Source organism: Euphorbia lathyris, chromosome 1 (assembly GCF_963576675.1).
Source record: "Euphorbia lathyris chromosome 1, ddEupLath1.1, whole genome shotgun sequence".
Taxonomy (NCBI): Eukaryota; Viridiplantae; Streptophyta; class Magnoliopsida; order Malpighiales; family Euphorbiaceae; genus Euphorbia; species Euphorbia lathyris.
Genome location: NC_088910.1, coordinates 115,733,893 through 115,748,123, shown reverse-complemented (window position 1 = coordinate 115,748,123; position 14,231 = coordinate 115,733,893). Strand labels below are relative to the sequence as shown.

Here is a 14,231-nt window from a genome sequence, read left to right as displayed (position 1 = left end):
AAAAAAAAAAAGAGAGAAAAACAAAAAAAAAGAAAAAGAAAAGAGACGAACAAAAGGGAAAAACTTCATTCCCCAGTTCCTAAAAATCAAAAACGTCTCAAGAAAACATCCCAAAAAAAAAATAAGGGATGAATAAAAAGCTCAGTCACTTCGTATTTGCTAAAGCCATTTTAACTTTGTTTTTGTAGCGCTAGAACTTTTAACCCTTGTTGTACCTTTAACCCTCTAACCACATTACAACCCCAATTAGAGGCTGTTTTTGATATCATCGGAGTCATATAGCATAGTAGAGGAACTCGGATGAACGTGCAAAATCAACGTAATCCTAAGCAAGAACATAAGCCGAGAGTAAACACTTTAGCCACCAAAATTGTGTGAATGAGTGAACTACCTATGGTGAGGTGTTTTACTTAGCGATCCCCTTAAACTCGTTTAATTGAACACGTGTCCATTTGCTTAAAACCATGACCCATGATAATTGAAATGCGGCTTTTGGATATCGTGTCTCTACTTTGTATTTTCGAATGCATGTAATTACAGATGCTCGAAGTTGTGTCAAGCACCTAGTCAAACCGGGAGGTTTTCTAGCTTGCTTGTGATGGCGGGTTTAGTTTTTAGTTTACTTGGGGACAAGTAAAGTTTTAAGTGCGAGGAGGTTTGATAGGGGTCAAAACCCCCTATCTTTGGGTACGGTTTTAGGACGGGTTTTAGAGTTATTTGGTTAATAAGCGAGCAATTCTCGCATTTAAATGCTTTTGTGTGAGTTAGTTAGGAATTGGAAACGTTCTATTTACTTTTCGTCGTTTAGGCTCGTTTTATGATCAATTTAGGCAAATACAGCCGAAATAGCATGCATAGTAGAATTCCGTTATCTTTTGAAGCTAATTGGTCCGTCAAAAGTCGCACCAAACGAAGCGTTTGCTCAAAATAGGCGATTGACGGATCAATTTGGCTCTTGGACTAATGTTTTCTGGAGTTTTTATACGTGTGCAGGTGTAAGTTCGGACGAAAAAGGGCATAGAAGTCACTCGGCATGAATCGAGCACGCTTCGGGCGAAAACGCTCGGCGAGCAGGGCCCCACGGGCCATTTCTGCTCGCTGAGCAGGCCCCTGGAGGCCTGCTCGGCGAGCAGGGGACTGCTCGGCGCGAGCAGGGGACTGCTCACCGAGCAGCCTTCCCTGCTCGGCGAGCAGCCCTGGGGGAATTGGTCAAAAAGACCAATTCCGCCCCCACGAAGCCACGTTCGGCCCCACGTCTTCCTACACCAACAAGGACACGAAAATAGGTCAAAACGAGGCTCGAGACGCGTCTATAAATAGGATTTTTCCATTGTAAATTAGATATCTTTTTCCTTTGTAATTTTCTTAGCTTTTCACCTTGAGAAATCCTCTCCACCTCCTCCATATCCTTCAAACCTCCATTGAAGACACCTCCGAAGCTCCATTCACCGAGGATTGCTCAAGCTTCATCCTTAAATCCTAGAAAGACGCCTGCATTGGTAGACAGGTTCCCTGAAAGGGATTTTTCTTCTTTTACATTCTGTCTAGCCTCTGATACATGCTATGAATTCTAGGTTTATTGTAACTTCGTGACAATGTTTCCATCTTTGATATATATTATAGTTCTTGTTTATTCAATTGTTTTGATGTTTTAATCTTTGTCTTACGCATTGTCTGATTGGTTTAACTCATTCGATAATCCCAAAATTAGGTTGGCATATATTGCAAGCTGAATCTGACCTAGTCAGTGCCTATAGGATTGACGACCCTATAGAAGATTAAGCCCAAATTACTGAGCCTTAGAGCTAGTTTCGGCCTTACAAGGGAATCACGAACTAGGGACTTTAGGAGGATAGGTCGGGTTAATCGCCTTGGACACAAGTGACTTAGGTTTCAATTCAATTGTTTAAACATTCTATTTTCATTATCATCGTATCCCTTCATGTTCCTTCGGTTAATTGCATTGGTAAAAGATCACTTAGGAGTAGTTTAACTTAATTAGGGGTAGAGTAACTCAATTAGGCGTAGAATAACTTAGTTAGAATCGGATAACTTAGCTAGGAATAGCGTAATTCAACCTAGGAGTAGATTAATTTAAACAAACCAACTCAAAACCCCCTAAGCCTAGATAACATCCGAGATCGAGTAGCTCGGTACTTGCAGAAATAAATCCTGTGGACGATAACCTGGACTTAAACCAGAAATTTATTACTTGATAACGATGGGGTACACTTATCCCTTAGTGAGTTCTCATCTCGAGTTAGGTGAGGGCGCATCAAGTTTTTGGCGCCGTTGCCGAGGATTTATTTCTTCTGCAATATCGAACCAAAGGTCGACTTGTTAGTTTAGGCATTCTTTGTGAATATATCCTTTGTTAATATCATATATACTTGTTTATAATCATGATTCTTTTTATTACGTATCTATACCGTTTATACTTGTTTATATACACATATTTATATATACTCATTTATGATAACCATCCTTGTTAATACTTACGCTTGTTTATATTCGTTTGTACGAACATATAGTTATTAATTTCATCTACACATGTCTGTATGTGTTTATTTATACTGTTCTTATACTTGTACAAAACTGTATGATTTGTATGATTTCCCTTCAGCTTTCATTTATTTCTGTATTTATCTTTTCTCAGCGTATGCCTACGAGATCAGCGAAAATACCGGTTGTCCCCCATCATCAATCTGATCATAGTCAAATGGTCGCATTGGCACTAATCATGTTGAATGTAAACTTGACAGGGCTCTGGTGTCTGAGGATTTTGTTGACTCTTGGGACTCTATCAGTTGTTCGGCCCTCCCTCGTCATCAATCTGATCATAGTCCTTTACTTCTTGTGTGCAAAAATGGCTTGGCAAGGTAGACATGTTTTCGTTTCCTCTCTATGTGGACTACTCATGACTCTCTTCGGGATTTGGTTACTGAGCATTGGCGCAATAGCCATGTTTCTCTGCCTCCGGCTTAGTTACTTTGCTATAAATTAAAAACTCTGAGGCCTAAATTACGAGCTTGGAACAGGGAGGTTTTTGGAAGGGTTGAAGTTAATATTGTCGTCGCAAATTCAAGGCTCATGGACATTCAGAGGGATATCACGGTTTAGGGGCTGAATGAGGAAAGGCGTGTTCTAGAGATGGAAGCTCAGCGTGATCTGGATCTTCAACTTTTACGGCAAGAGCTGCTACTCCGTGATAAAAGTATAGAAAAATGGCTTGAGGCGGGGGATTGGAATTCGGGTTATTTTCACCGTTCTGCTAAAGGTAGGAAAACTCAATCATCGATGGATTCTCTACTTATTGATGGAGTTTTGATCAGTGACAAGAATATCATTTCTCAACATATTGTGGATTATTATTCCACTCTTTTCACAAGCAGCAGGCTCCATGTCGATCAGGCACTATTTCAGAGGTAATTCATGATAGTGTTACAGAAGCGGACAATGAACAGCTAACCTGTCGCCCCTCGATGGATGATGTCTGTGCCACGACTTTTAGTCTTAGCCGTGATAGCTCTCCGGGCTCGGATGCCTATGGGGGAGTTTTCTATCAGCATTTCTGGGATGTAATTGGTCCGGATGTTTGTAAGATGGTTCAGAGTTTCTTTGAGTCTGGTTGTATGCTACCAAGTATGAATTCCAGTATCATGATGCTACTTTCTAAAGTCGCCGATGCCAATGAAATTCAGCATTTTAGACTGATCGCCATGGACAACTTTAATTATAAGATAATTTCAAAGATTCTTTCTGATATGCTTCTCACATTGTTTTGGAAAACCAATTCGGATTCATCACTGGCAGAAGTATTCACCATTGCATTGCAGCGGCCTTTGAAGGTATAAATATGTTAAATAAAAATTGCTTTGGCGGTAATATGGCCCTGAAGATTGATATTAGAAAGGCCTTTGACACCTTGGACTGGAACTTCATGCTGGCTGTTTTGGAAGCTTTTGGCTTCTCTCTATAATTTAGAGGCTGGATTTTAGAGATTCTTCGTTCGGCGCATATCTCCATTGCTTTAAGAGGAGGAAGCAAGGGATATTTTGGCTGCTCATGTGGGTTTCGCCAGGGGGATCCTCTCTCTCAAATACTTTTTGGTATTGCAGAGGATTTCTTTAGTCGGTGGCTGGCTAAACTGCAGAGTGAAGGAAAATTTCAACCCATGGTGTATAACAGACATGCTCTCTTCCCTTCGTATCTCTTATATGCGGATGACATGCTATTATTTGGCAGGGCAACTTTAAAAAATATGAAATGTATCAGGGAGCTTTTCAATTTTTACGCTTCTATCTCGGGCCAATTTGTTAACTGGGATAAATCTAAAATTTATTTTGGGAGCTGTATCAATATTCACCGCTGGAATAGGCTTCTTAGAATCTTAGGAATCCGGCTTGCTCGACTGCCATTCATCTATCTCGGAGTTCCAATTTTTCAGAGGGCGCCAAAGGCTCGATTTTTTCAACCTCTGATGGATCGATTTCTTGCCAAATTCAGTCTTTGGAGAGGGCAAACGCTTTCATTAATGGGTAGGCTAACTTTGATCAAATCAGCTTTAACAGGTGCACTAATCCACTCATTTATGATTTACAAATGGCCGGTTTCTCTTATCTCAATGATTGATAAAGCTCTCAGAAATTTTCTTTGGACTGGGGACAAGGACCAACGCAAAATTATCACTGTAATATGGAAGAAGTGTTGTCAGCTGAATGAATTTGGTGGGCTTGGAATTAAGGATATCAGTCTGTTCAATAAGGCTCTTCTCGAGAAGTTCAGCTAGGACTTGATACAAGGAGCTGGTTATATTCCTAAGCTGCTTCGTACTCGCTTTCTCTATCAATCGGGAATGCCTAAGCACTATATATCGAACTCCTCCATATGGGCCTCAATAAGGCTGATTTTTTTATCAGATCAGTGAGGATGTGATTTGGTGGTTTGGTGACAATTCAGCGCTGAACTTCTGGACTGATTCGTGGATCTCACCGTCGGTTGCTAATCAGCTCGACATTCCCGTGAAGATTCAACGCAAGCTCTTTGAGCCATTACACACGTTCAGAATGAATGACTTATGGACTAATTTACATCGCCTACCCGAGCACGTCCAACTGAACATTCAACGAGTTCGCAGGAATCGGGATGGAACCAACACTTGTCTTTGGAAGCAATCAATGTCCGATATGTTTACGACCAAAGGTTTTTACAGCACGTTCAGTAATACTGCCCCGGTTCCTTGGAACAAATTCCTTTGGAATGCGTTTGTTCCGCCTAGGCCTTCGGTCACCTGTTGGTTAGTGATACACAGGAAGATTTCGGTTCAAACAAATCTACAGGTATATGGTTTCTCCCTTGTCTCGAGGTGTGAATTGTGTAAATGTAACATTGAATCTCTAGATCACCTTTTCGTCACATGTTGGGTGGCAAATAGTCTTTGGAATGTTGTTTTTGGGGTGCATTGTAGTAGTGTTCTGCCTTTTGATGATTTATTTTGAGACATTAGAGCTGTCCGATTGCATTCGACTATGAAAAGAGGGTTGAACTTGGCTGATGTTACTGCCGTCTAGTACATTTGGTATATCAGAAATTTGGCTGTCTTCGAAAATGAGCTCGCTTCAATCCAAATTCTTCATAATCGGCTTTATTTCTTTATTCAGGAACCAAAATGGACCGTCGCATCTCCAACCCGGGCTAGGCTGCCTCCAGACCCGATTATTATTCGCTGGTGTCCGCCACCGTCAGGATGGATGAAAGTTAATACCGACGATGCGATGGATGGTGCCCCTAGAGCCGCTGGAGCTGGCGGTATTTTTAGAAATACGCACGGCTTTGTACAGGGCTGTTTTGCGTTTAACATCACTAGCTCCTACGCTTATATTGCTGAACTAACGATAATCATCTTCGCGGTTGAATCGGCTTGGGAAAGGGGGTGGCATAATCTTTGGATTGAATCTGATTCATCCTATGCGGTTATGATGCTACACGGCAAGTCAGCAGCGGTCCCTTGGCAAATTAGACAAGATTGGTTGTAGTGACTATCTCGATATTCGGCAATGAACTATGTAGAATCACTCATATCTACAGAGAAGGTAACCAAGCGACGAATCAGCTAGCCTGTTTTGGTAAGTCTGCTTCTGCTCTTACTTGGTGGCAAACGGCACCACAGTTTTGTCAGTCGCTTGTTTTTGACGATATTTGTAATGTTGCGCATGTTCGCTTCCTTTAATTTTCTTCTTTATTTTCTTTTTTCTTTCTTTTCTCCTCCCTTTGTAATTTTTCATTTTTTATTAATAAAATATCAGGTTGATCTAGTGTGTTAGGGGTGCAAACCTAGTTGGGATGTCTAGCCACTTAATCGCGTCCCAAACTTTTTCATTTAAAAAAATAAGTTTATTTGTGACTTTTGAATTTTTTTCGCTTTGTGTTTTTTTTTATCTTTTTTGTAACTCTTACTTTTTTTTATTACTTTAATTAATTGGCTAGTAATTGATAATAAATAATGTGTTTATATATATATATATATATATATATATATATATATATATATATATAGAGAGAGAGAGAGAGAGAGTGATAATTTTTTTTTATGGCGAGACAAGTCTTATGATGTGACAGATATCAATTTTGTAATTAAGTAGGGGAAGATGTCAAATTTGTAAATAAAAGGAAAGAGAAAATTGTTTTATTTTTTTTCTTTTAAAATGCATTTTCCCGAATTTTACAACCTCGTTTTTCAAAATTTTTTATACCGTTGGACTCGTCTTAATTAGACGGTCATTTTAAGATCCCAGAAGCTCGGGTAAAAAAAATTTCTGTGAACGGAATCCGACGATCTGTTTTTTCGTGAGAAATAAATGTCCAGAATTTTTTTTAAAAATTGCAGAAAATATAAAACATCATTCTGAGAAACTTTAATTCTTGACTCAAAGTGAGATTCCTTACGGTTTAGTCCCAAATCAACGAAATCCGGCGATTAGGTGCGCGTTTTCCGGTAAAAAACCCGAAAGTGCCCAGAAAATTCTTAAAAAATTTCAGAAAATGTAAAACATTATTCGGAGAAACTTTAATTCTTAAGTCGAAGTAGGATTTCTTACGGTTTAGTCCCAATAAAACTTTTTTCTTTTTTTCCATGAAAGATTGGGACGCGATCAGGTGGCTAGACATCCTAACTAGGTTGGCACCCTTAACACACCAAATCAACCCGAAATATTATTAATAAAAAAAAGGAAAATTACAAAGGGAGGGAAAGCAAAAAAAAGAAGGTTCAAAGCAGAAAATTTAAGGAAAACGAACATGTGCAACATTACAAAGGTCGTCAAAGACAGACGATTGACAAAAATGAGGAGCCGAGTGCCACCAAGTGAGAGCAGAAGCTGATTTGCCAAAGCGGGCAAGTTGATCCGCCGCCTGATTGCCCTCACGATAGATATGAGTGATTCTGTAATTCATATTCGTGAATCTATTTAAACACTGAAGCCAATCTTGTCTAATTTTCCAGGGAGCCATGGTAGACTTTCTGTTTAGCAAATCAACCGCATAGGCAGAGTCCGATTCAATCCAAAGATTGTGCCACCCCCGTTCCCAGGCAGATTCTACTGTAAAAATAATGGCAGTCAGCTCGGCAATGTATGCAAAGGAACTAGAGAGGCTAATAGCATAGCATCCAATAACAAAACCTCGGGAGTTTCTGAAAATCCCACCAACTCCGGCGAGACCAGGCGCACCATCCGCAGTGCCATCGGTATTAACCTTTACCCAACCCGACGGCAGCGGACACCATCGAACAATGATAGGGTCCGGTGGAGGCCTAGTACGGCTCGGAAAATTGACAAACCATTTTGGTTCCTGAATGTAATAATAAAGTTGATTCTGAAGGAATTGGATTGAAGGGAGTTCATTTTCAAAAATCGCCAAATTCCTGATGTACCAAATGAACCAAACAACAGTTATAGCAGCCAAATTCCACCATTTTCTCATAGAAATATGCAAACGGACAGCTTTTTGGGTCAATAAAACTTTTTCCTTAATTTTATCCATTTTACATGCTTCAACAATTTATTGGGTCAAAACCGTAAGGAATCTCGTTTTGAGCCAATAATTAAAGTTTCTTAAAATGATGTTTTACATGTTTTGAATTTTTTTGATAATTTTCTGGACATTTTTTGGTCCTACCTTTTAGCACTATGTGTTGGAATATTTTGTTGGAACAATATAACAATTCTGTTGGAACAATATAAGTATTTTATTGGAACAATATAACTATTCTGTTGGAACAATTGGTACACAGATTTATTCTGTTGGAATAATATAAGAATTATAATTATTTTCTAAATAAATAACTAATATAAATTTGAAGATACTATATTAAATATTAAAAAACAAAAATGAAATTGAAGACTATAATAAAGTTGATTTGTAACAATTGGTAAACTAATTTATTATGTTGGAACAATATAAGTATTATACTGGAATAATATAACTATTTTATTGCAAAAATTGGTACGTTGATTTATTCTGTTGGAACAATATAAGTATTATGTTGGAACAAATAGTACACTGATTTGGAACAATTTCGAACACTGTCGGAACAATGTAAGTAGGATAAAAAAAATATGTTCAGAAAATTATCAAAAAATTTCAAAACATGTAAAACATCATTTTAAGAAACTTTAATTCTTCGCTCAAAGCGAGATTCCTTACGGGTTTGACCCAACAAATTGTTGAAGCATGTAAAATAGATAAAATTAAGGAAAACGTTTTATTGGGACTAAACTGTAAGAACTCCACTTCGACCCAACAATTAAAGTTTCTCAGAATAATATGTTACATTTTCTGAAAATTTGTGAGAATTTTCTGGGCACTTTTTTTTTCTCGCCGGAAAACGTCCACCCGGATTCTGCTCACTGGAATTTTTGGTAAACTGATTTGGAACAATTGGTAAACTGATTTATTATGTTGGAACAATATAAGTATTATACTGGAATAATATAACTATTTTATTGGAAAAATTGGTACGCTGATTTATTCTCTTGGAACAATATAAGTATTATGTTGGAACAAATAGTACACTGATCTGGAATAATTTCGTACAATGTCGGAACAATGTAAGTCGGATAAAAAATGTATTCAGAAAATTATCAAAAAAGTCCAAAACATATAAAACATCATTTTAAGAAACTTTAATTTTTGGCTCAAAGCGAGATTCCTTACGGTTTTGACCCAACAAATTGTTGAAGCATGTAAAATAGATAAAATTAAGGAAAAAAATTTATTTGGACTAAACTGTAAGAAATATCGCTTCGACCCAAGAATTAAAGTTTCTCAAAATAATATTTTACATTTTCTGAAATTTTGTGAGAATTTTCTGGGTACTTTTGTTTTTCGCCGGAAAACGCCCACCCGGATTCCGCTCACCGGAATTTTTTTTACCTGAGCTTCATGGATCTCAAAATGACCGTCTAATTTAGATGAGTCTAATAGTATAAAATTTTTCAAAAAACGAGGTTAGAATGGTCGGAAAAATGTATTTTAAAGAAAAGAAATAAAACAAATTTCTCTATTTTCTAATTTTTATTTTATTTACAAATTTGCCACCTTGCCCTTTTCAATTATCATCAAAACTACGTAGTTTTGTTATTTCACACAATAAGCTCATTGTCACACCTAGACCCAAAAAGTGCCTAGAAAATTATCAAAAAATTCAAAAACATGTAAAACATAATTTTAAGAAACTTTAATTCTTGGCTCAAAACGAGATTTATTACGGGTTTGACCCAATAAATTATTGAAACATGTAAAATTGATAAAATAAAGAATTTTTTTTATTGGGACTAAACCATAAGAAATCCTGCTTCGACTCAAGAATTAAAGTTTCTCAGAATAATGTTTTACATTTTTTGAATTTTTTTGAGAATTTTCTGGGCACTTTCTGTTTTTTCGCCGGAAAACGCCCACATAATCACCGGATTCCGTTGATTTGGGACTAAACCGTAAGGAATCTAACTTTGAGTCCAGAATTAAAGTTTTTCAGAATGATGTTTTACATTTTTTGGAAAATAAAACTTGTCACACCGGATCTCTTCTCTCTCTCTCTCTCTCTCTCTCTCTCTATATATATATATATATATATATATATATATATATATATATATATATATATATATTATCATGATACAGAGATAATTGAAACTCATTAACTATTTATTAACTCATGTATTCTCTTTGTTCTTATGGTGTCAACTCATCCAAAAAAAACTTCTAAAATACTTTTTTTTTTAATTCTTTCTGCTTCCGGTATTATAAATAGTATAGATAGATATATAAAAACTGATGCTTTTTATTTTTTATTTTTTTAATATTTGTTACTATTAGTAGCATTTTGATATTTTATATACATAATATTTTTTTCGTGTAAATATTATTTATTATTTTTGATGAAAAACAAAGTTTATTATTATGAGTCGTTGTAATAATTTTGTGGTTTGTAATTTTAATAAAAAACTTCAAAAATTATAAAATAACTAGACATGGATATTTTCAAAAAAAATAATAATTTCGCATGCATATATTAAAAAATTAAAAAATTAATATAAAATACAATCAGCTATGTATTATATAACTAGCTTTATACCCGTGCTATGCACGGCACGTATAAATATATTTTTTTATAAAATTACCAATATTTAAATATTATTAGATATATTCTTTTAAAAAATTCTTATTTTATATATAATTCATTCATTTGTGGAAGGAATTTTTACCATATAAATTGCATTTTTTTAATTTTTAAAATAAAACCTTGGAATATACTTGTGTGGTTCTATGAATTAAACAAACAAAAACAACATCTATTAGAAAAACTTGCAAGCATTCCTGCAATAAAAACAAAAAGAAAATAAATCTAAGCTATGCATGCAATGTTCATATTAAAGAACATTTATATTTCCAAGTCATACAATTTGTGTGATAAATAGGAAAAGTTTGAGTACATGGATTTGTCAGCATTCAACTTATAGTACCAATAGATAGAAATTTGAAATAAAACAGATTAAATATGATATCTTTCCATTCTCAAAACTAATCCCATAAAAGATTATGGAAAAAAAAGACAAGGAAACAGAAAAAGAACAAAAGCACAAAAGCGCTTACTTTGCCTTATGTAACAAAACGAGGTGTATTACCCTTTTCCTAGCAGTAATATTATCGTTTTGATTTAGAAAAAAATGAAACTCTATAGATGTAATTTTAAAAGTTTTGTTACAAAAAAAAAAAACTACAAAAAACTACAAAAAAAAAAAAAAAAAACAGAAAATGTTCTGTTACCATTAACTCTATTAAGAGAAGGACCCGACTTTACACTATCTCTAGGTTCATGGACAGTTGCAGTCAACCAAATCAATATAATGTTCAGAAAAAACATAACAAAATTGAATTCTCAGAACACCACAACCTAAAATTGGAGCAAGTATTTACTTTACATAGAGAAATGTAGAGAATAGATGAGGATAAGAACAAAAATTCATCTCTTTTCTATTTCTTTTTTGACCGGAAATTCAAAAGTAGCGTACTGGTCTTTTTATATGCAATTATATCAACTCCTACATCTCGAGAATCGAATTTACCCCAATAAGCGACTCATTTCAGAAATTCAAAAGTAGCTTATTGGTCTTTTTATATGTAATTCAAAAGTAGATTTATTTGAAAATTTGAAATAGGCGTAGCTTATTGGTACTTTTACATGTAATTATATCAACTTCTACATCTTGAGAATCCGTCAGCATAGTTTGTTCGTCCAACGCGGAAACAGGCTCCTCAGGTTTAGCTATGCATGCTGAACCAATCACATTTGTTTTTGCCAAGATGGTTCCATTATCTATATCAAGTTCAGCTTTTATGGACTGTAGTTCTTTATAGTCTCTAACTATATCCAATAATGGTTGTTCAGGAACCATTGCGCAATCTTAGCTGAAAGAAATGGACCAATTCTTCAACTTTTTAACTATTCAAGACTTGTTCCATAACAGTGAACCTGGGAAAAGAATGAAGCAAATACATTAGTGAATCATTTATATTTAATCTAAACCACGAAGTTAGGTGATCATAGCTAATCAAGCACAATAAAGAATGCATATTTTTTTTAAATACAGAACATAGCTCATCAAGCACAATAAAGAATGCATATGTCTTTTAAATACAGAACGACATCAACTTTTAATAGGAAATCAGTACCTTGCACGGAAAGACTTGAACTTTATGGAATTTTAAGTATGAATTAGTTTCTTAGGGAACGAAAGATTCCACAACTTCGATCTGGATTGGATCTCTTGCTTTCTACATTTGGATGGAATCTTAGGTGCTGCATTGGATCTTGCAAAAACTTCTTCAACATACCCATGCTAAGATCATGGATGGCTTTATTCTGTTTATCACTTTATCCTATTTCAGAGCATCAAAACATTTTCAAAAAACCACTTCTAAAACAAAGTAAATCTAACCATCATAAGGCATGACAATTTACAGCATATGAATAACCAATTTACTACAGTGAGTTAAATAGATAAATAGATGTAGTGCATTATGAGAACACGCTAGCAAGGAGCGCCCACACAGAGCAACACATGCAATTAATCATTTAAAAAATAAAAAGAAACAATAAAGCATAATAATAGATAAGGTAACATAATTAAAAATTGAGTCAAGTGTAAGGGCACCTGTTATGTAAGTAACAAATAAGTAACAAAACCTGCCCTTATACGACTCTAGGAGCTCTTCAAATTCAATGCCATATACCGGCAGACAGTAAAGTCCACTACTTTAGGAAATTCAATGGCAATCTGGCATTCAGAAACAACTGCAAGCAAAACAACTCAAATACTAACTACTAATATCACATAGGGATAGTGAAACAAACATAATTAAAACCAGCAAAAAAGTATAGAGAGCTTCCTGGATGCTTTATATGTTTATCAAAATAGAGCATGTGTCCTTAGTCATGCTTTTCGTATGCTCATGAAATCCTGAAAAATCATACAATCAACCATTTTCCAAATTAAATTCCAAATTCCCATCAATTAACTACCATTGCATAAATTTAGTTAGCTCGATCGCGAATTTGAAAACAACAGAGCATGCTAATTGGAACTATCTATCTTATTCTACAACAAATAACAATTAAGAATAGAGCAGAAGTGGTATTAACGCATCAAAGCTCATTGTCTCTCTGAGTAGTACTTAGAAGATATATAGAACAACAAAATTTTCAGTATAAATAAATTACTTCAATCAATAGCAATAAGAATAACATAAACCCAGTTTTAGCATATCTTTACCTGAGAAGAAAGTTTGTAAGGCCTAAACTTAAAAGACCTAAGTGGGAGGAGCGTGTGAGAAATGTTCCGAAGGAGTGGAGATGTAATGGCCATGGTGGTTGTCTGAAGTAGCATATTTTTTTGTGGATTGCTGTATGAGTAGAAGAAAATTAGATCAAACCAAAGAAAGTGGTGCCTAGCATTATAACAAACCTCATCTCCAAATGCTTCAACGGTAGCAAACCCCATTCAGCTTCTTAGCCGCCCCATTCAACTTCTTAGCAGCCGATTCATGAAAATAATTCTGCCCAAAACAAAGCGAATTCATAAGAATCAAAACAGAAAATCGAATGCCAACCCAATTAAATAACATAAACAAATAATGAAAACCCTAATCCAATAAAACCTTGTTGAGGACCCAAAGAGAATGATTATAAACACGGCGAAATAGCTCATCCGGGGCGTTCCATAAAGATAAAGGCAGAGAAAGAGTTTTAGTTTGAAGAGAAGACAAAGAGTTCTAGTTTGAAGAGAAAGAATTTCAATTCGAATGATTTGGGTTTGGCTAGGAGTGAATTAAGAATCAGTTTATAAAGAATCCAAACGTGCCGAATCAGAAGCAGAAAGAAATCTAGAGAAACAGAACTGAATCAAAATAGCAATTAACAACCGTAGAAAACGTGTGGAGAGTGGAAATTGTTTTAATAAATAACTTCACAAAACTCAGCCCTAAAAATTTAATTAATTCTAAAAATTAAGGGAGCGACACGTCATCGTTAGGGCTTCTCTGAATGACACATCAGCGTTAGTGTTCCTGCTTTTACATAGTTAATAGATAGATAGATTATATTATAAATTTTTATTTTATAGGTTAAATAAATAAATTACTTCTAATTTTCTTTAAATTTCTCCGCACTTTTA

The 14,231-nt window shown here is 35.3% G+C and overlaps 1 long non-coding RNA gene across 2 annotated transcripts; it reads right to left on the bottom strand.

Annotated features, from left to right (window-relative positions):
• Positions 1 to 11,510: 11,510 nt before the first annotated feature.
• LOC136210731 (uncharacterized) lies at positions 11,511 to 14,003 on the bottom strand. Of its 2 annotated transcripts, XR_010678182.1 has the most exons (6): positions 13,717 to 14,003; positions 13,524 to 13,614; positions 13,332 to 13,461; positions 12,714 to 13,019; positions 12,232 to 12,438; positions 11,511 to 12,031 (listed from the first exon to the last, which is right to left on the bottom strand). It is a non-coding gene; the product is annotated as an uncharacterized lncRNA (long non-coding RNA). The 2 variants fall into 2 exon arrangements; XR_010678181.1 differs by having other exon boundaries at positions 12,232 to 13,019.
• Between the last annotated feature and the right edge of the window lie 228 nt (positions 14,004 to 14,231).